We start from the raw sequence: 20,228 nt of genomic DNA on the forward strand, positions 1-20,228 counted from the left end.
GTTGTGTTGTACCCTTGAAACAGTTTTTTTAGCTGCCTTTTTTATTAAAGAATATTATAGCCAGGCCAATTTGTGTGCAAGGTTAGTTTTAGGCATATTATGCTTATCTGATTATTTGCATAAAATGTGAGAAATTTCTTGACTGATCATATAGACTCACTCCTTTTAAACTTGGCTTTGCTGAAACTTTACCTTAAAATAGGCTATTTCAGTTTCAGTCTTGGTAAAATAACCAGTGTCTCCAATTGTTTAAAAAACTGTTACTGAACTGATGCAGACAACTATATTGTCATAAAATTACAATCTGAATTTTGGAGAACTCAGAAAGGTAAATCTGCTTACAAAACATACTTGACCAAAATAACGTAAAAGAAAAAGATTTTTTTGACCCTTCTTTAACCAGAGCAGCAGCTTTTAAAACAAGGTATTTGTTTACCTTGGAAATGGCATTTGCAAACCAAACATGGGCTTGAGCAATGCTGGTCATGGCATTTATTTATTGTTCCCAAGATTGTGGCTTTGTCTTGAAATTTTGGGTTTTATTCATCTGTCATCTTGCTCAGTGATAGATAAAATATGGGTCCTATTTGCAGGATTTTCACGATCTGTGGGAAGTTTTCAGAGCGGAACTTGGTTATCTACACTAAGTATTAGTTGGAAAGGATTTGTATAAAGTGCTACGAATGAGTGATAAACTGTGTCTTTAAAGTATGTCTTCTGGAAGACAGGCAGCTTCCTTTTATAAATGAGATTGGGATACAGTCGATGAAACACCTAAAATATTAACCTTTAGCATCTGAATTTTGAGGGAGAAGAGTGTTCATAGCTTTTATTGTAAACACTGTGGCCCCAAATATTAGGATGTCCTGCCTGGGTTATTTAGAAAGCCTTGAGAGATTTGAAATGATAACAAGTGATCTGAAAGAAAAGGATAGAGGCTGCAGGAACACACAGACATGTTTCTTATAAGAATAAAGCCTAAGCACCTGGAGTTATATTAGTCTAGGTCTCCAAAACTATGACATCCAAAAAAATCTATGGTAAAGAGTTTTCTGCCTGTATCATTTCTTACCTCTTAGGATTGATTGCTGATCAACTTTTAGATGCTGAGTGGAATAAAGGCAGTGATCATTGGATGCCTTAGGAATTTCCAATCTAGACCAGGTATGGCGGCTCATACCTGTAATCCCAGCACTTTGGGAGACCAAGGTGGAAGGATCACTTAAGACCAGCCAGGGCAACATGGGGAAACCCCATCTCTACAAAAAGAAAATAACAAAAATTAGCCAGGTATGGTGTTACGCACTGATAGTCCCAGCTACTTGGGAGGCTGAGGTAGGAGGATTGCTTGAGCCTGGGAGGCAGAGGCTGCAGTGAGCTATGATCTTACTGCACGCCAGCCTGGTGACAGAGTCCCTGTCTCAAAAAAAAAAAAAAAAAAAAAAGGGGAGGGGGGCCACAATTTCCAATCTAAAGTCACCACATCAGGCTCTGTCCTCTGTGACGAGCTCTGCTAACTCAAGGAATGTGGTGTCTGCTGCAAGGAATAAAGGTAGTTATGGGTTCCCACTGGTGCTCCTAGATCCTTTGTTTTCAAGGGTGGCCCACAAACTGGCAGTTTCAGCAACACCTGGCAGTCTCCTTAGACCTGCTGATTCAGAATCTGAATGACCGCATCCCCGGGTGAGTCACACAACAGTGATGTTCAAGGAGCAGTTGTAGGCTCAGCCTGTTTCATGGGCAGCAGTGGCCACATCTCAGAGGCACTGTGTTGTAGGCATGGCCTTGCTGTATTTTAGTTTAGGTTCTGATTTCCTATCATTTTTATGACAAATTCTAATACAAAGTGATCTAGATATATATCTATATGTCACTGCTTCTACGTTTGAGGGGTTTGGTCCGGGGAGAAGAATATGTAAAGGGAAAATTTTATCTTAAGCTGTATTTTGTGATAACATAAGGGACCAGAGAGAAGAGCTTGTAGTTCTTTATCCCACCGCTTGGGTGTTTCACTAGCAGTATACTTGGATAGGTGGCCAACTTTATATGATAAGACATTTTTAGAGCTTTACCACACTTTTGACCTCCTTTGGGAACTGTCCTGATTCCTTTTTAAACCAAATGATAGCACCTTTTGTGTTTTGAATAGCCTAAACAGTCATTTGTTTAGTTACCACCTGCTGGTGTGTAGCCTTAGGGAGGCGTGTTTACAGTTGCGTGGTTGTTCTGCTCCTCCTTGACTATGGATTCCTGCTTTCCATTAAATGGAATGACTACTGTCTCTTTTTTTTTCTTTGAACTCTAATGGAAGGCATGTTATCTTTACATTTAAAGCTTTTTCTTCCAGATTGCCTAGTTAATCCATGGTCACTAATCCTTGTAGTAAAATTAACCCTACTTGAAGATTTAGCAGGTGGATTTTGGCTCTCTTAATGCAAGATTTCTCAAGAATTTTGCAGAAGAGAGATGCAATAACCATATCACATACGTACTTTTTGTCCATAAGTATGGAACGAAGACTGTCTGGGAAACCACTATCTTTTGCAATCAGCCTATTGCCTTTTCTTAAAAACTAGAAGCTCTTTTTCTTTCTATTTACTTGCTTTTCCTGTATTATTTTTCTGTATTTCCTTTTTCTATATTCTTTTTCTGTATTTCTACTTGCTTTTACATACTCCTTTGCTTTGGTGTCACATAAACTTGTAATGAAGTCCTATAATTACTTACTGGCTAGATGGGTTTTGGAAGTCCATTCTCTGAACCACACATGTAAAGTAGGAAGCAAATATTTCCAGATGATGTTAAGAATGAAATGAACTAGTGTATACAGAGGGTCTGGTAGAGTTAATGCAGTCATTTATTTGATTTGAGCCCCCAGCATCTAGCAGGCACAGGTCCTGGGAACTGTATGCTAGACAGTGTGTTGTAATATGCTTACAGATAAAAATGGACATGACCTGCCCTCATGGGGTTTATGGTTTTTTAGTGTATGACCAAAATGCCAGCAGGGGCTGGGCAGGTTACACAGATATGTAAAGCAGCCTGCATGGGTTCTGTGGCAAATTGAAAAGCCATGCCCCAATTCTCCATTCCTGCCAAAGTCTTCTCAGAGGAAAATGGTTCGGTGGTATCAGATATTCCTGTTTTTTTAAGGAGAGTCCAGAAAGTCAGATTTTTATGAGAAATCTCCATTTTTAAAATGTTGGTAACTAATAAACTGTCTAACCTCTGACTTCTCATTTAGCATCAAATGCCAAGGGTATATCCCTATCAACTAATGTAACTTTGATGATGTGTTCTCTCTGGCCCATCAGTGATAACACAAAGAATGGCTCCCAATCTGCCATCCCATGCTCTTACTGATAGGAGACATTCCTGGGCTCTGTATTTCAGGGCTTTGCCTCTTCTGTCCTTGTGAATCATGGACTGCAACAGTGAGAAACTTGATCCTGGGGTGGCCCCTTGTATGTGGGAAAACATATTTTAAAAGGTCCATACTGGATTGAGCTCTGGACATGGTCTTCTTACTACTCTGGCTTAGTTGCTCCTTCCTCTTGAGGCCAAAGATTTGAACGTGCAGTGGTAAGCTTCAGAGACTAGCTATTCCTGGCAGGTAGGACCTGACTTTTTACTTTTTCACTGTAGGATTTAGCTTGTATGAACACTAAAATACTGAGCTACAAATCATTGCCTAAAACAAATAAAAGTAATGCCTTTCAAACCTCTTTGTCAGTATGGGTATACGCTGTATTCTGGAAAAGGTAAACTCTTAACACATATCTACTTAGCTTTGAATTGCATTGTCCATTCCTGGGTGTGAACTTGAGAGGGGAAGCTTTCTCAAGAAGGGAAGGCTCTTGGTTTACTGTAGGATCCTCTTCAGCTGTGATTTTCTTAGCATCTTCTATGTCCTAAAAAGGTTCTGATTCATGGCAGGTAAGAACCATTGTATTTTTCAAACTGTCCATGAGCTTTGGAGTGGCAGCTGATGGTGTTAATAAGATGGTTTTGGCAATGGCTCTGGGGCAGAACAGGCGGGAATGAGCCACATTATTTTACCTAGGTAGGGCTGGTTGGCAAGGTTTTCACTCATCTGCCAGCCAGTAGGTGGACAAAATGCAGCCTGGTTTAAATACTTGAGGCAGTGAAGAATTGGACCCAGAAAATAACAGACTCAAGGAGATGATTTCCATGTGAGAATTTAGCACAAAATCGGATGAATTTTTACAGAAGGAGCAATCTTTTTGATAAAAGACGAAAGACTGGGATCCTCTTAGTCATTGTTTTAAGGCATAGTTCCAGAAGGCCACAACATTTGTGTGAGACCAGTCACCACCACAGTGTGTGTTAGCGATGAGTGTGTGTGTGTTTAGGAATGTAGAAAACAATGGGTGCAGTGGAGAGTAAGAAAGGTGTTTCTTGGAAGGGGAAAGTGATAGATTTCACAGGAAAGTTGAGAGTAGTTCTTAGCATTGTAGATGTTTAAATGCTTAGAGTCTGCCCTCGGCAAATTACAGGGTAAGAAAAGCTCTGGTAAGAATCCTTATTTTTACTTTTGGTGCCCCAGTTGCCTAAAAGGTCCTCTAGCCAGAGGATAAACAAGTGTTTTTTCCCTGGATAAATATCTGACATCTCCCAGATGTTTTTGCTCAGTACAAATGCCGTTTATTGATTTATGGCCTCTCAATTTCACCCCTGTTCCTTGCTTTGTGAAAATGGATCTGGCCCCTTAAATGTTTTTCCTTTGCAGCTGGAACATGTTAATCTTTGCCAGTAGAGGGTGCGGGAGAGACATTCCAGGAGGGGGAAAGAGTTTTGCTTCCTGCTTCCAGTGGTTTCTGGGAAAGCTCTTCCAGAGTGTGTCCTCTTTGGTGACCTTTTGTGATGTGTGGTGGCCAGCAGCTTCCTCTGGCACCCCCTTGGGGTGACTTGTAGCAGAGTGCTATCAGTTTGCTACCTCCCTGTGATCAGCTTTCCAGCACCACAGAGGCACCACAGTGACTTTTCTGCCATCTAGTAAGTTGTAGTTGTGTCTTCTCCAACAAAGTCAGGGTCTCAGTCCCACCCACAGTTAGGTGTTTTCATGGATGTTTCATCCACTTAATGGATATCTCAGTCTGAGGGTAGTGGCTACTCCTTATATCTGGCCTTTCTGTATGCTCCAGAGTTCCTTGCATTACTTCTTACTGGCCAAATCTTGTTAACAGAATCCCAGGTTGTAGTTAATAATTGTTTATATTAAGCTTTCCTTGTTCAAATTAGTATGTTTTCCATCTGCTCATTGGACCCTAAGTGATTGAACAAACCTAACAAAAAAAAATTAAGAAAAATTGTGGAAGACTCAGAAACGGGTAAAACAAGATTAAAATCTAATGCAACCTTCTAGGTTATCTGTGTCTTTCATTTTCTTTGAACTGTTTTATATTTTGGCAAGTTATAGGAAAGTGATAGTAATGGAAATGGTTCTTGCTCGTAGAATTGCACATGAATTTTGCCCAATCATTTAGGAGGGAATTATTGATACCTCCCAAAAGACCATTTTTATGTATAGCAGATTGACATTCCTAATTGTCCACACACATGTATTTTGTATTTTTTTGGACCTGTTGTAACATCTTTCTGGTTCCTACATTAGAGCTAAACAAGATCTTTGATGTGTTTATTTTATATTTGTAAAAGCCATGGTTTATGTTTTAAAATATTCTATAACTGTATGATACGGAATTTACAAGATGTGCCCATATATGTTAAAAATGCCACAGAAAATGGGATATGAATTTTTAGAAAAATGATTTAAATGCATTTTAATACTTTATAATTGGACAGACATGGATAAAATCATCTTATGAATTAAAAAGTATCACTATTATGTATTGAAAATAAAACATTCATAACATACCCACAGATTGGGAAAAAATATTTGCAAATAATAGCTGATAAGGGTTTAGAATATGGAGAATATGTAAATAACTCTACAACTCGATGACAAAAAGACAGATGAGCCAATTAATAAATGAGCAAAGGATCTGAACAGATATTTCCCCCAAAATAAATAAAAATAATAATGTGAAAAGACAAGATTCTCACTGTCTTTAGTCAGCAGGAAAATGGAAATCAAAACCACAATGAGATAGCACTGTACATCTGTTAGGATGGCTGTCATCAAAAAGACAGATGGCTGGGAAAGATGGGAGAAGGGAAGAGAATAGGGAGAGAATAAAACAGCAGCCCCCAACCTTTTTGGCACCAGGGACTCGTTTCATGGTGGGCAGTTTTTCCACAGATCGGGGGTTGTTTTGGAATGAAGCTGTTCTATCTCAGATCATCAGGCATTAGATTCTCATAAGGAACATGCAGCCTGGATCCCTTACATGTGCAGTTTACAATAGGGTTTGTGCTTCTGTGAGAATCTCATTCAGCTGGTAATCTGACAGGAGGTGGAGCTCAGGTGATAATACTCACTTGCCGGCTGCTCACCTGCTGTGTGGCCCAGTTCCTAACAGGCGAAGGACTGGTAGTGGTCCACGGCCTGGGGTTGGGGACCCCTGTGTTAAAGGATACAAAATTACAGCTAGGTAAAGAAATAAGTTCTAGTGTTCTGTACCACTGTAGGATGTCTATAGTTAACCGTAATACATAGTTTCAAATAGAACCTTGAACCTTCCCAACACAATGGTAAATATTTGAGATGATGGATATGTAATCACCCTAATCTACTCTTTGTACATTCTGTGTATTAAAACATCACTGTACCCCTTGACTATGTACAGTTATTGTTTGTCAATTAAAAGAGACAGATAAGTGTTGGCAAGAATATGGTGAAATTGGAACATTCACACACTGGTGGGAATGTAAATGGTGTAGCTACCATGGAAAACATTTTAGCAGTTCCTCAAAACGTTAAATACAGAGTTATATGACTCAGTAATTCTACCCCTAGGTATATACTCAAGCGGAATGAGACACACACACACACACACACACAAAATGCTTATAGCAGTTTTATTCATAATAGCATCAACTGATGAATAGATCAACAAAATGTGATACATCTCAATTCAATGGAATGTTATTTGGCTATAAACAAAATGAAATACTGATATATGCTACAACGTTGGACCTTGTGAAAGAAAGTGAAAGAAACCTGCCAAAGAACACTGTATATGATTCCATTTATATCAAGTGTCCAGAATATGCATATCTATAGAGACACTAAAGTAGATTAATGCTTGCTTAGAGCTGGAGGGGAGGAGGAGGGGTTAGGAGGTAGTAACTAAAGGGCATGGGTTTCATTTGGGTGTGATAAAATGTTACATGAAATTCGCTACAGCCACACTACCCTGAATGTGTCCAATCTGTTCTGATACTGGAAGCTAAGCAGAGTTGGGCCTGGTTAGCACTTGTATGGGAGAACAGTTATAAAACTGTTTGTTATAATGCTTATACAACTCTGAGCACAGTTAAAACCATTGTATTACACATTTTAAATTGGTTAGTTGTATGGGATGTGAATTTTACCTCAGCAAACTGTTACCAAAAAAGGTTTATAACCTAGGCAAATAATTAGCAAATAAACCACATTCCTCTGTGGTGGGTGGTAAATACTTCCTGTGTAGCAGTGTACAAATTCATATGTGAGGATCTTCATAGGCCTTCTTGATGTCCTCTCATATAGAATTCTTCCTTTCACTTTGGAACACCATTTCTTAAAGAGATTATGGCAAAGTGACACGAGTAGTTGCTTGATTTCTTGATGGATGGTTCCCCTTGTCTACCCTCTGGAGTTTAGTCCTTTTAATAGACATGTTAGAAGCCCAGAACCTCTAGAGCCTGAGGGGAGCAGCTTGGTTGAGTAGCTCTCTACCCACTGGAGGTATTTGGGGTCAGATGTCTGGATTTGTTGCTGGCTGTGAGAATGATCTGACTAGGGCAGAGCCAAGTGACTGACATGGCTGAGCAGTGACTGGCCTTTCTTGCTTGCTGTGCCAAGTTGTCTGTCTCCTGGTACTTTCCACCCAGTGAGATGAGGAAGAAGGAATTGCCTCTCTAGACATAGATGGTTCTGTCTGCAGTATATTATATAGCACTATTGCTCTGTGGAACCTTCAAACAGCCATCCTCCCTAACAGACCAGCTCCTCCATTTTCCTGTTTTGATGAATGACATGTCACCTTTTCCTCAGCTGCCCAAGCTGGAAACCTAGTGTTCATTCCATACTCCTCCTCCTCCTTCCCTCCAGTTCGTCAGTCATTGCCCATTGTCCTGCTGATTTGACCCCTTACATGGTTTTAGCTCCTGGTTTCTTATTATGACTGCCACTACCTGTTCGGGCCTTTATTGGACTCATTTCTCACCCAGATTTTCATGAGCCACCCCACTGGGCTCCAACCTTGCCTCCTTCAAACGTATCCTCTACACAGCAGCCAATATCAAATATGGCAGCCTCACCACTGTTAAATGTCTTCAGTGATTTACCTCCCATTTGGTGGTGGTTCTTACTGAATAGGGAAGGAGTTTCAGAATCATCTAGGACCCAGAGCCCTTTTCAAAGTATTTAGGTGTAGATCTGTAACCGGGTTTCTTCTTGGATGTTGTGGGTTCTTGGCCTCCAACCTCTTAAAGAATAAGCAGTGGGGCCACTTCAGCTGCACCGTATGCTCGCAAAGTAAAATTTCAGACCCAAAACAGTGTTGCAGAAAGGTGGTTTTATTTAGGTAGAGAAAAGAGAAGGAAAGAAGAAAAAGAGAAAGGCTTCCATGAAGAGTGTAGAAGGGGATTGCAGAGGGGAAGTCTCGGAGGGAGCTCCCACGGTGTGGGAGGGGGTTCCAGAAAGATGGAAATCCGGCGCAGGTGAGGGAGCACGGACTTTTATCCTGGGAGAAACCCCCACCTCCTCCAAGACCCTGGGCTGATGAAAGGAGTTCCTTAGGACTTCTGCTGGAGTGATTGACTTTTAGTTTCTTCCCGCGCCCGTGAAATTCAAACATAAACTGTTGAATCTCCCTGATGGAGAGAGATGGGAGGGGGGCATGGCGCTAGGAAATTCTTGCCCTTAAAGCTACGCCCCCTCATGGACCCTGAAAGAGAACACATCCCCTCAGATCCTATCCTGGACCCAATAAGCTGAAGCGGGGCCTTGGGAAAGGGCTTCTGTATCTTGAAAAATCTCCCCAAATAGGATAATACCTAGCAAGTTATACTTAGAAAACAATTTATTTTTAAATAATTCCACAGGAAGTTGTAAAACTAGTACAAAGAGACCCACGGGCCCATCTTTCCCCAAATTTTATGCTCTGTTACAATACCAAACCAAAAAATTAATGCTATTAGGTTACTTTTTATAGACCACAGACCTATGCAATGTTTTTTTAATGCCCATTTCTCTTGCCAGGTAGGAGTGTGGCACTTCCTGCTAACATGAGATGTTGGATTATTTCTCTTTATTTTTTATTTTTTTTTTTCCCTGAGACGGAGTTTTCGCTCTTGTTCCGCAGGCTGGAGTGCAATGGCGCGATCTCGGCTCACCGCAACCTCCGCCTCCTGGGTTCAGGCAATTCTCCTGCCTCAGCCTCCCGAGTAGCTGGGAATACAGGCATGCACCACCATGCCCAGCTAATTTTTTGTATTTTTAGTAGAGACGGGTTTCACCATGTTGACCAGGATGGTCTCGATCTCTTGAGCTTGTGATCCACCCGCCTCGGCCTCCCAAAGTGCTGGGATTACAGGCGTGAGCCACCGCGCCCGGTGGATTATTTCTTAACTGGGACACATTCTTATTTAGGAATGGCATGGGTGGTGTTGATTCTGTGTGTGGTGGTAGTTATAGTGTGTCTTGTATGTACATGTGTGAGAGAGATTGGTGGCAACTACCAGTTTTTCCTTGTAGAGTGAATTATATCCCCAAAGAGCTTGCCAAGAATATATTAGAGTAAGGTAATTCTGTCTAGTGACCTGTGGTCATAACTCTCTTATGTTAAAAAGTTAGAACTGCCACAACAGGTTTTATGCTGGAAGAGTAGTATAGACATTGACTCTTCTCGAATAAAAGATTCAGTTAGCTTAATATGTCATTGTGAATTGTTTTCCAGGTATGTGTAAATGTGGCTTTGTTTTATCTTATGTAGATCATAAAATATAAGGGTTCAAAGCTGGCTTTTTGTTTTGTTTTCCGGACTTGTTTTGGTAATAATTCTCAAATACAGTGTCTGTCAGGGAATGGCTCTATGCAGTGAATCAGAGTGTAGTTTTGTTTTGAGAGATGAAGTATTATTTTGGATCATAGTGAATTTAGTGGAATGGATTTCAGACTTTTAGATGCTGACCCAGAAAATTATTTGAAGTAACAATCTTTACCCATACTAGGAATTGGGCTAGTCTGCTTTGCTTCCTCATCAAAACTGATGGACAAGATAGAAAATTCCCTTGTATCAGTTGCAGTAACATTTTGCTGACACTTGGTGCATTTTTGTGTGTGTTTCACACAGATACGCTTACATCCTTTGAGAAAAGGAACTGAAGGGGAGAAAGAAAACCACAACCTGCTTCAGAATAAAACTAGGTCAGCAAAGGCAGATTTTAATGTATTTAGATCAGGCAGAAGGCTTGGTCCTTCCACTTTGCTCGCAGAGGCCTCTGGGGCTCATTGTAGGAGTCATGAGACTTCTCCAGTAACACCTATCTCTCATCAAGGATCAGTCACTAGACTAGGCCCTTTGCAAATTTAAACCCTGCAGGTAGACATTTTATGGATGAGGAAACTGGATCTTCATTTCTGTAACTTCAAGGGGGCACAGGGCTGGCTTATGTCAGTGCAGAGATTTTAATCTGGATCTAATTGCCAAGCCTCTCTACCACACTAGATTGCCTCTCCATCCATGCACAGCACTCTAGATTTGGCTCTGGCTCTCTTGAATAATTCTAAAGCAGGCTTCTAAGAGAGGATTGCAAAGGCCAACTTCTTTCACAGCTGAGAAGCTGTCTTCTGAAGTGTATCTCTGAGTGGAGAATTCAGAATACTAGATGATACGTCCTTTCGTGATGGGTGATGACTCATTAGAGCAGAGAGACTTTGTGGTTCAAAGAGAGAAGAAAACAGTCTGTTGAAAGTTCCTCATGTGTTTCATTTATCTGTGTTTCTCCTCCCTTGTTGTTGATGTGATGAAGCAGTTGTTGGGGGCTGAGAAGGAGGCTGTGGGTATGGGCAGAGGTTGGTGGGAGTCAAGGCTTACAGGTTCTTCCAAGAGACTCCTGGAGCAGTGATGCCTGTAGTTTCCAAGGGTACCACCAGCAGCCATGTTTACTGACCAAGGGGGCTACAAGGACTTTTCCCAACAAATATTAAGTAGTCAGTTCACAGAAAGATTTGAATCTTTTCCTTCAAGAAGTTTGAATCTCAACAGGGAGCAGATCGTAAAGCAAAAAGTCAAATGGATGTATGTATCAAGAATTATGAGACTATAGGGTTGCATGCACAAGACACAGCAATGTGGCCCTATCCTTCAAGTAGGGTGACCAAGTAGGGGACAAGTTTGTTTACCCTACTTTGATAGTCTTTGTGGCCCTGGGGAAGTCACTTAGGCTTTCTGGATTCTGAGGCCTGCTTCTCTGTCACCAGATGCTTTTAAATTTCCTTCCAGTTTCTTAGGATTAGCAGTGAGGTGTGACTAAATCATAAGCTTGTGTTGGGTGGTAAACTTGAGGGCTGGAAGCCAGTGCTCAGAATCCTTTGAAAGTGCTGATCAGAAGTCAGTATTTGAATGAGAACAATACCAGCTACTGTTTAGAAAGTCTAGAGTAGTTGAGCAATTGGGATAAAGTAACACCTATCATAGACTGAGCAGGTGAGGGAGATTGTAAACTGCTTTCAATCCAGGGTCTTGTATCTTTGCTTCAGTCTTTAAGACTTCCACAGCTTCAAGTACTTAGGGTGGTGGTTGTAAAGAAGGCTGCAGATGTGTTTTATTTGGGCCACCCAGAATTTTTAAAAAAAAATTTAAATTAGCACTAGCATTAAAAAATATGCAGATTTGACCAAAACTCTGGGTTTCTGGCTTCTTTGGAAAATTGGAAGATCTGGCTAACCCAGGCAGTCTTGGCTGCCCTAACAGAGGGGTGCCTGGTCCTTGGTTCAACACAGCCCCTGCCTCTCTGCCATGCTCCCCCACCTCATACCTTTTTCTCTTCCCTCAGTACCCTTCTACCCGCTTATCGGCCTGGGAAAATGGTTAGCTTAGCTCGATAGTTCTTAACTCTGGCTACACCTTAGAGTCTCTTGGGGTACTTAAAATTATACTGCTTTCTGGCCCTGTCTAGACCAATTGAATTACGACCTTGGGGGGAGGGCTGCCATTTGTATTTAAAAGGTCTTCCAGCATGATTGTGATGTCCAGTGAGGGTTGAGATACTGGTACCTCAGCTTGATCCTGGGCTGGGTTTTGATGGAGAGAGAGAAGAGCCACGGAATTGAGGAAAATAACCTAATCCAGTTGGTAGGGCCAGTAACACGATGAGCTAAATGTTAACTGAACACCCTGGGAAAAATCAGCCACTTTAAAAACATGAATATCCAAATGATGTATTTATGGCATGTTTTGCTAAGGTATTAATAAACTCCCCCTTAGATCTTGCTGTATTGCTGTAGGCATTTAAATCATTATAATAATAGGGGTGTTTTTTTTTTTTTGCATGGAGTGATTATAAAAGTATTTTTAATGGGCTTATAAATCTAGTGTCATGAGAGGCAAGTGACAGATTTAGTGTATTTGAGGAAAGGGATAAAAGGGGAGGAGGCAGAGTCAAATTAGCTTTGGTTTTCTGTTTTGCATAGTGACTTCATTCATCTCTAATTCTCACTGAAACTCAGTTTCTGTCTGTTGCTCCTCTTCCCTTTCCTACAGTGATCACATTCTAGGCTATGAGTGTCATCCTGAATTATTGAAAACATTCAAATTTTCAATACAAACCTGTTTTTCTCAGTTAAGTTTAAAATGAAAGAACCTCAGATACCACCTATTTCTGCTGCTTAATTTTTTTTTTTTGAGTCGGAGTTTCGCTCTTGTTACCCAGGCTGGAGTGCAATGGCATGATCTCGGCTCACCGCAACCTCCGCCTCCTGGGTTCAGGCAATTCTCCTGCCTCAGCCTCCTGAGTAGCTGGGATTACAGGCACGCACCACCATGCCCAGCTAATTTTTTGTATTTTTAGTAGAGACGGGGTTTCACTATTTTGACCAGGATGGTCTCGATCTCTTGACCTTGTGATCCACCCGCCTCGGCCTCCCAAAGTGCTGGGATTACAGGCGTGAGCCACCGTGCCCGGCCCCTCTGCTGCTTAATTTTAAGGGCAGACAAAACCAAGGTCTTGAGACAAGTGACTTGTTCAAAGCTCTGCCCCTAGCCCTGGTACTCTGTGCAGTGTTTAGAGTTGTTCTTCACAGGCCCCATGACTGCAGAGAAAGCTTGGAGCTTTGGTTTCAGGAACTTCTTTTCTTCACCGTTTATTCCTGGTGTCTAGCCTGGACCTTGAGATTAGTTGGAGGAATTTGAAGGATGACACCCAGCTTAGGCCACAGGATCTCCTTGAAACCTCTTGAGGCTTCTCTGCAGCTCAGAAGAGTCTCTGATATGGTTTGGCTGTGTTCCCACCCACATCTCATCTTGAATTGTCATTCCCATAATCCGCATGTGTTGTGGGAGGTAATTTAATCACAGGGGCGGTTACCCTCATGCTGTTCTCGTGATAGTGAGTTCTTATGCAATCTGATGGTTTTATAAGGACCTTATCCCCCTTTTGCTTGGCACTTCTTGCTGCCACCATGTGAAGAAGGGTGTGTTTGCTTCCCCTTCCCTGAGGCCTCACCAGCCATGCTGAAGTGTTAGTCAATTAAACTTCTTTCCTTTATAATTTACCCCATCTTGGGTATGTCTTTATTAGCAGCGTAAGAACAGACTAATACAGGGACCCATCAGTAGAGCCCTGATTTCAGCGTGTTATGGCTGTTCTCTGGGGGCGGTGGGTGGGTGGGTGTGTACATGGTTGGAGGATGTTTCTAAGTGCAGGGACTCTGTCTTGTTCCCTAGGTGTTTTCTCCTCAGTACTTTAGCATCACTGGGAGCACCCAGCAAGCCCCTTTAATAAATATTTGTCTGATGAGGTTGCAGCTCTCTAGTTGGCCCCTTACCACTTTTTGTATAGTTTTCATCCTATGGAAGCTACTCTAATGTTACTCTGATATAATTGCAAGAAAAATATAGTAAGATTTGATATCTTTCTAAACTCCAGAAATGTGCGAGTAATCTCTCCTTATCTTCAGGGTAGCCTCTGCAGTTTAAGGTAGGTAGGTAGGTAGGTTACACAGAAGGAGTGTGTGTGTGTGTGTGTGTGTGTGTGTGTGTGTGCGCGCGCACGCGTGCGTGCGTGCGTGTGTGTGAGAGAGAGAGAATTTTTACCCTCTTGGTCTGTACTTGGCTGCTGAGGTCTGAAAGAATTGTTTTGCTCACTGCCTAAATTTTACTTGCACCTCCTAATGTCTTTGAAATTAAGTCTCTCCTGTGAGACTTCCCACTTGGCCATTCTGGATTCTACTCTCTGTCATGGAAGGCAAGACACCTCCTAGCAGAGATGCTCCACTGGCTAAGTAAATGTTTGCAAGATAATCTGGGAAGTTTTGTTTTTAAATTTCCAGGTACAAACCAAAAGGGGGGGAGAGAAGCCTATCACTCAAAGGAACTCATCTTGCATAAATCAATGATTTAATGCCCCCCCACCCCTTTTATTGAGAGGGAATCTTGCTCTGTCACCAGGCTGGAGTACAGTGGCGTGATCTCAGCTCACTGCAACCTCTGCCTCCTAGGTTCAAAAGATTCTCCTACCTCAGCCTCTGGAATAGCTGGAATTACAGATGTGTGCCACCACGCCCAGCTAATTTTTGTATTTTTAGTAGGGATGGGGTTTCACCATGTTGGCCAGGCTGGTCTCAAACTCCTGATCTCCTGATCTGCCTGCCTCGGCCTCTCAAAGTGCTGGGATTAGAGGCATGAGTCACTGCACCTGGCCTCCTCTCATTTTTTTTTTTTAGACTTGTTCCATTTATTCATTTCATAAGTTTCAAGACCTTCTGATTACGAAGTTCTCTGAGAGGTACTGAGGCACTAGAGAGCACTGATTAAAGAGTTAGATGCCCAGTCTCCAACAGCTGTGCTACCTGTAACTGTGTGACATTGAACAGGTTGCTTAGTTCTTTGTGCCTCGATTTCCCCTACTCTGAATGGAAATAGCACCTACTTTGTAGGCTTAGAGTGAGCATTAGAAGAGAGAATGTCTGTTAAGGGTCACTGTCCGTAATTGGTAGCTTTTCTTACAGCGGTAATTAAGATAATCTTACCTTTATAGAGCATAAAGTTAGGTGGAAACATAGAAGAGAGGTTCAGAGGAGAAGCAATGTGATAGCAAATGACACATGTGGCATTTGACCTTATCTGTGCTTTCCCCACCCTTGTCATGTCTTATTTATCTATCCTTGTCAGGAGTTCAGCTGTAAGAATTTTCTGGTATCATCCCCCAACTCTGTATTACATCATGTTTAGGAAAGATGTGGTGTCAATGTGTGATGCTTCCAGGCAGTTTTGAGATATATAAGGCTGTTGCCCTGATGAAATATGGCCCTAGGCCAGGCTCTGTGACTTGTGCCTGTAATCCTAGCACTTTGGGAGGCCAAGAAGGGCAGATAACCTGAGGTCAGGCGTTGAAGACCGGCCTGGCCAACATGGTGAAACCCTGTCACTACTAAAAATACAAAACTATCCAGGCATGGCGGCACATGCCTGTAATCCCAGCTACTCAGGAGGCTGAGGCAAGATAATCACTTGAACCTAGGAGGCGGAGGTTGTAGTGAGCTGAGGTCACTCCACCACTGGACTCTAGCCTGGGAGACAAGAGTGAAACTCCGTCTCAAAAACAAACAACAAAAAAAGAAATATGGCCCCACACTATTGTTCTTTTCTGCTCTGTATATCTTGGGCTTTTCCCCTTAGTATTATCAATTACTTTTGGGAACTGTCACCTTTGTTAGGGAGCTCCCTCATTCTTCTAAAATTCCGAATCTGATTACTACTAGAAGAACCAAAGGTTATTGGAGAAACCAAATAACCAGACTTGTTAAATTAATGACCTTGATTTATGCAAACCACTTAATAGTCTGAGCAGTCTTGAGGAAAGAATTCAAGGTTGACCTCCTTGTGATCTACCCTCTGACTGCCTCTTCTACTTTTAATGACCCTGTGATGACATTGAGCCCACATGGGTAATCTAGGATCTTCTTCCCCTTTTAAGGTCAGCTGATTAACAACCTTAATTCCATCTAATACCTTGATTTCCATTTGCCATGTAGATTCTGGGGATGAGGATGTGGATGGATTTGGGGAGCCAGTATTCTGTCTACCACAGCTATGTTGTTCTTTTTGTTTAATTAGGATATGTTCCAAAAAGGAATAAAACATGTAATACAAGAAGATAAAAATACATTTAACATTAAGAAAAAAGACAAGGAAAAAAGAGTAGGAAAATGAGTCAGGAGTAGGATTTATACAAAAAAATTAGTCTTCTTTACTTCCTGGAAGTGGATGGTGAGCTTTTCCTGCTAGCCCTCTTGAAGAGGGAAGCACTGTCAGTTATGCTGTAGTGTGTCGATCTAGTAAAACCTAGCCAGTTGTTCAGATACCTAGATGAATATTCTTGATATGAAGATGAAAGAAAATTGCAAAACCTTTGACATGTTTACAGTAAACCCAATGGTATGTTTCATCTGGACTTTCTGTTCGTTCTTTTACTGCTTTGTATTTAAGGTCAAATATACATTGCTTTGAAAATCTCTTATAAAATATGTGGTCCAGGGTCAGGCCAATTGCAGGAATTTGGAACAGCTGGAGCGGTGATTGCCATCTGGGGGCTCTCACCCCTTAGGGGTTTTTGAGGGTGCCCTGAGCTTTCATTAGAAAATGAAAGTGTGATGTTATTTTTTAACATTTGTATTTTTGACGGACATAAAGTGTGTATTTATGTATATAATCCCTGATCTCCCCTCAAGATGGAAGAGAGTGAAAGCCTACCAATATTTATCAAGAGCTTAGATATGATATTTAGTTGTAGTTGGAAGAGTGATCTACACTAGCAATCTGTGAGGTTTTGGACCATTATATGTTACATTATAATAAAAAAAAATTTATGTTCTTAATGGAGTGTTGTTTAAAGACAGGATGCATTAGGAAAAGTTAGACTGAAGTATAAATTATTGAGGAATATATGAGAATTCTGTTGACTTTCCTCCATGTTATTTTCCCTGTAGTCAGAAGTTGCATTCATCTGACCAAAAATCTTTTGGCATTTCTGATAGTAGTTTTTAAAAAATCAGTATTTAGAAATCAAAATATGACTGTTGTAGTCATTTTGTCTTTTAATTTATTAGGACTAAAGATTCATATACCTGGCAATGTGTTATTCGTGGAGGAATGCTTTCAAATAGTTGCCAGAAAACCCCCTGTCTTAGCCTGATATTTAGAAACAACTGGAAAAAATATATACAAATAAACTTATGAGGCATGGGAGACAGCAGTTAATCACATCCTTCTTCCCTTCTGGATTCTGAACTAGAGGAAACTTCGAAGCTAGACAAAAATAAAAATACAGCACCAGTTTTATTAGTGTAAAGCAAAGATGGGAGATGTGTTTTGGGTATAAGACTTCCTTATCCACCCTAAATGTAGTCTTCATAGCCATTCAGGTGATGGCTAAGCATCTGTGGGTGGGCTCTGCCCATTTAACCCATGGGAGCAGGAACAGAGTGTGTGTCCAGCAGCCCCTTAAAGCTGAAGTGCTGTCCTTCCTCCTCTGGAGGAACTGTGAGTACCCCAAAGAAGGAGGAGGCATAGTTTCCCACTATGGTTTCTTCCTGGGAAATGGGGTGAATGTTCTGCTGGAAAACATGTTCAAAGGAAGCAGTGAGTTCTTTTATAAACTCTTTGATTTGTTTTGAAGTCCAGATGTAAAAAATGCAAACACTGGCAGTTTGTCTAGTTGGGGGTGGTAAGTGGATTGCTCTCTGTTTTGAATATGCATTTGGTCTTCACACCAGATACGCACTAACAAGTACATAAATTCAGAATGAATTTTATTGGCATACTTTTTTACCCAATATAATTAAATTAAATGCTGTGTGTTACAGGTTAAATAGGCAAAAGGTAATTTGCCATTAATCGTTTGGAACATTAGTAAAGATGGTATCAAAATGAACTTCATAAACTTTTAATACCTTGTTTCAGAAATGGATTATGACTTTAATGCCCTATATTCTTACATATATGTAAACACTGAGAAATGACTAAAAAGTTCTTAAGGGGTGGGAGTGTGTGTGTGAGAGATTGTACATTATTGTTAAAAGGCTCACTGATCATAAGAGGTTGGGCAAAGCTGATCTAGAACAATGGATGGATTGTGTATCTCTTAAGTCATCTTTCAAATACAGTTTCTTTCAACCAAATTTTGAAAGACTTTGAGGGGCTGTGAAGTCACTGAAGTACCCTGGAAAATATCGGAATTAGAATCATTTCCAGAAACTTTTAACTATTGGTTGAAATACTCTTACGCAAAATTAAGGCACCTAATGAGCATGCTTATCTCAGCTGAAGGCTGTTTCACTTTGAAGTCAACTGGGGAAGTACTTGTGATTGCAAAGCACTTGTTCTAAAGAGAGCATTTTGGCAATTGTAAAACAGTAAAAACTCAAACCCCCATGATGTTGAACTTTGAGCAGTGCAAGGTGTATGTTGGGTAGCTGCATAAGGTGCTTTGCTGTGTGGAATTATTTGCTTTATCAGAGTTAGATGTTGGAAAACATGTATCCAAGCTGTGTCTTTGATTTTAACCTAATGGATCAAAACCTTTGCTTTTTGTCAGCAACTAGAAAGCAGGACCGGTTGTCCTGTAGGCACTCCTACTTCACAATGATTAAACTACGCTGTTTATGTATATAATGCTCATCTCAGCTTAAGATGTACATCTAACTTATTCAAAAGTGATATAAGTTCTGTATGTGTTTTAAAAAGGAGAATTGTGCCATGTTCTCTGTCATCCTTCACTGGAAATTAGGATCTGATATGCCACTGCTCTTATTATTCTAGATAAGATAAATTTAGATATCTAGAAACATAACTGGAAAAAATATATAAAAATAAACTTATGCAGTATTGGAGCAGTGCTTCTCGTGCAAACAAATATCCTTGTGGTCTGGCTATAAACACCAATTGATTCTGTTTTGGGGTTGGGCCTAAGAGTCTGCATTTCTAACAATCTACCAGATCATTTCAGTGCTACCTCTCCATAGACGAGAGTTTGCCGGTTGCTAAAAGCATTGTAGACATTGAGGCCATTAGGCTAGCCTCAAATCATTTCTCATCTTTGGAGCCAAATGCCCAGGAGAGGTTAATACAGGTGTATTAGTTTAGCATTATTCTCTACAAATCATAGTGTGGGATGATCTAACAAGGCTCTGTGGTAGACTGACTATTGAAAGTCTGGCTCCTCAGGCACGGCATTGACCTCATAAGACCAGCTTATGATTACTTTAAGGAGAAAACAAGCCTACCTTGGCAGATGAATTACCTAGTAAGCCAGTGACTCTGAATTTGTGGGATGGGGGAAGAGCAGACAGCTTATCTCTTGAAATTCCAGAATGGACCATATTTTGGGCTTCACTGGATAGGGCCGATAGAGTTGTTATGGAATGTCTTTTACTAGTTCTTATGCCTGGCTGCGTGTCAAGATCATCTAAGCAGCTTAAAATAAAAATGCCTCTGCTTGGGCCACACCTCAGACAAAGTAAATCAAAATCTTTGGGTGTGAGAGCTGGGCATCTCTATGTTTTAAAAAGCAGTCGAGGTGATTCTATGTACATCAGAGTTGGGAGGTCCTGATTTAGTCAGTTCTAAGCCCTGAAGGCAGGAAACTCTCCTGAGATGCTCCGTTTTAGCTTGAGCTGGTTTATCATTTGTGCACACTGAGAGTTTGTGACCAGAATCCAGTGAGGATGACCCAAGTTATTGGCAGTGTTTGGGAGAGTTGACCTTGCTGTATACATTAAGGAATGAGTGAACTCACCAACTATCATCTGACCAGTGATTTCTTCTCTAAGAAAATTCAGACCTTGGCTTTTATGACTCTGGGTCTGTTAGAGCTTG

The 20,228-nt window shown here is 41.0% G+C and overlaps 1 protein-coding gene across 5 annotated transcripts in view; it reads left to right on the plus strand.

Annotated features, from left to right (window-relative positions):
- The window catches only part of MGAT5 (alpha-1,6-mannosylglycoprotein 6-beta-N-acetylglucosaminyltransferase), a 325,249-nt gene that overhangs the window by 98,783 nt on the left and 206,238 nt on the right, over nt 1–20,228 (plus strand). The gene's annotated exons all lie outside the window — the stretch shown is intronic.

This window comes from Sapajus apella, unplaced genomic scaffold (assembly GCF_009761245.1).
Source record: "Sapajus apella isolate SASKATOON/1434 unplaced genomic scaffold, GSC_monkey_1.0 scaffold72, whole genome shotgun sequence".
Classification (NCBI taxonomy): Eukaryota; Metazoa; Chordata; class Mammalia; order Primates; family Cebidae; genus Sapajus; species Sapajus apella.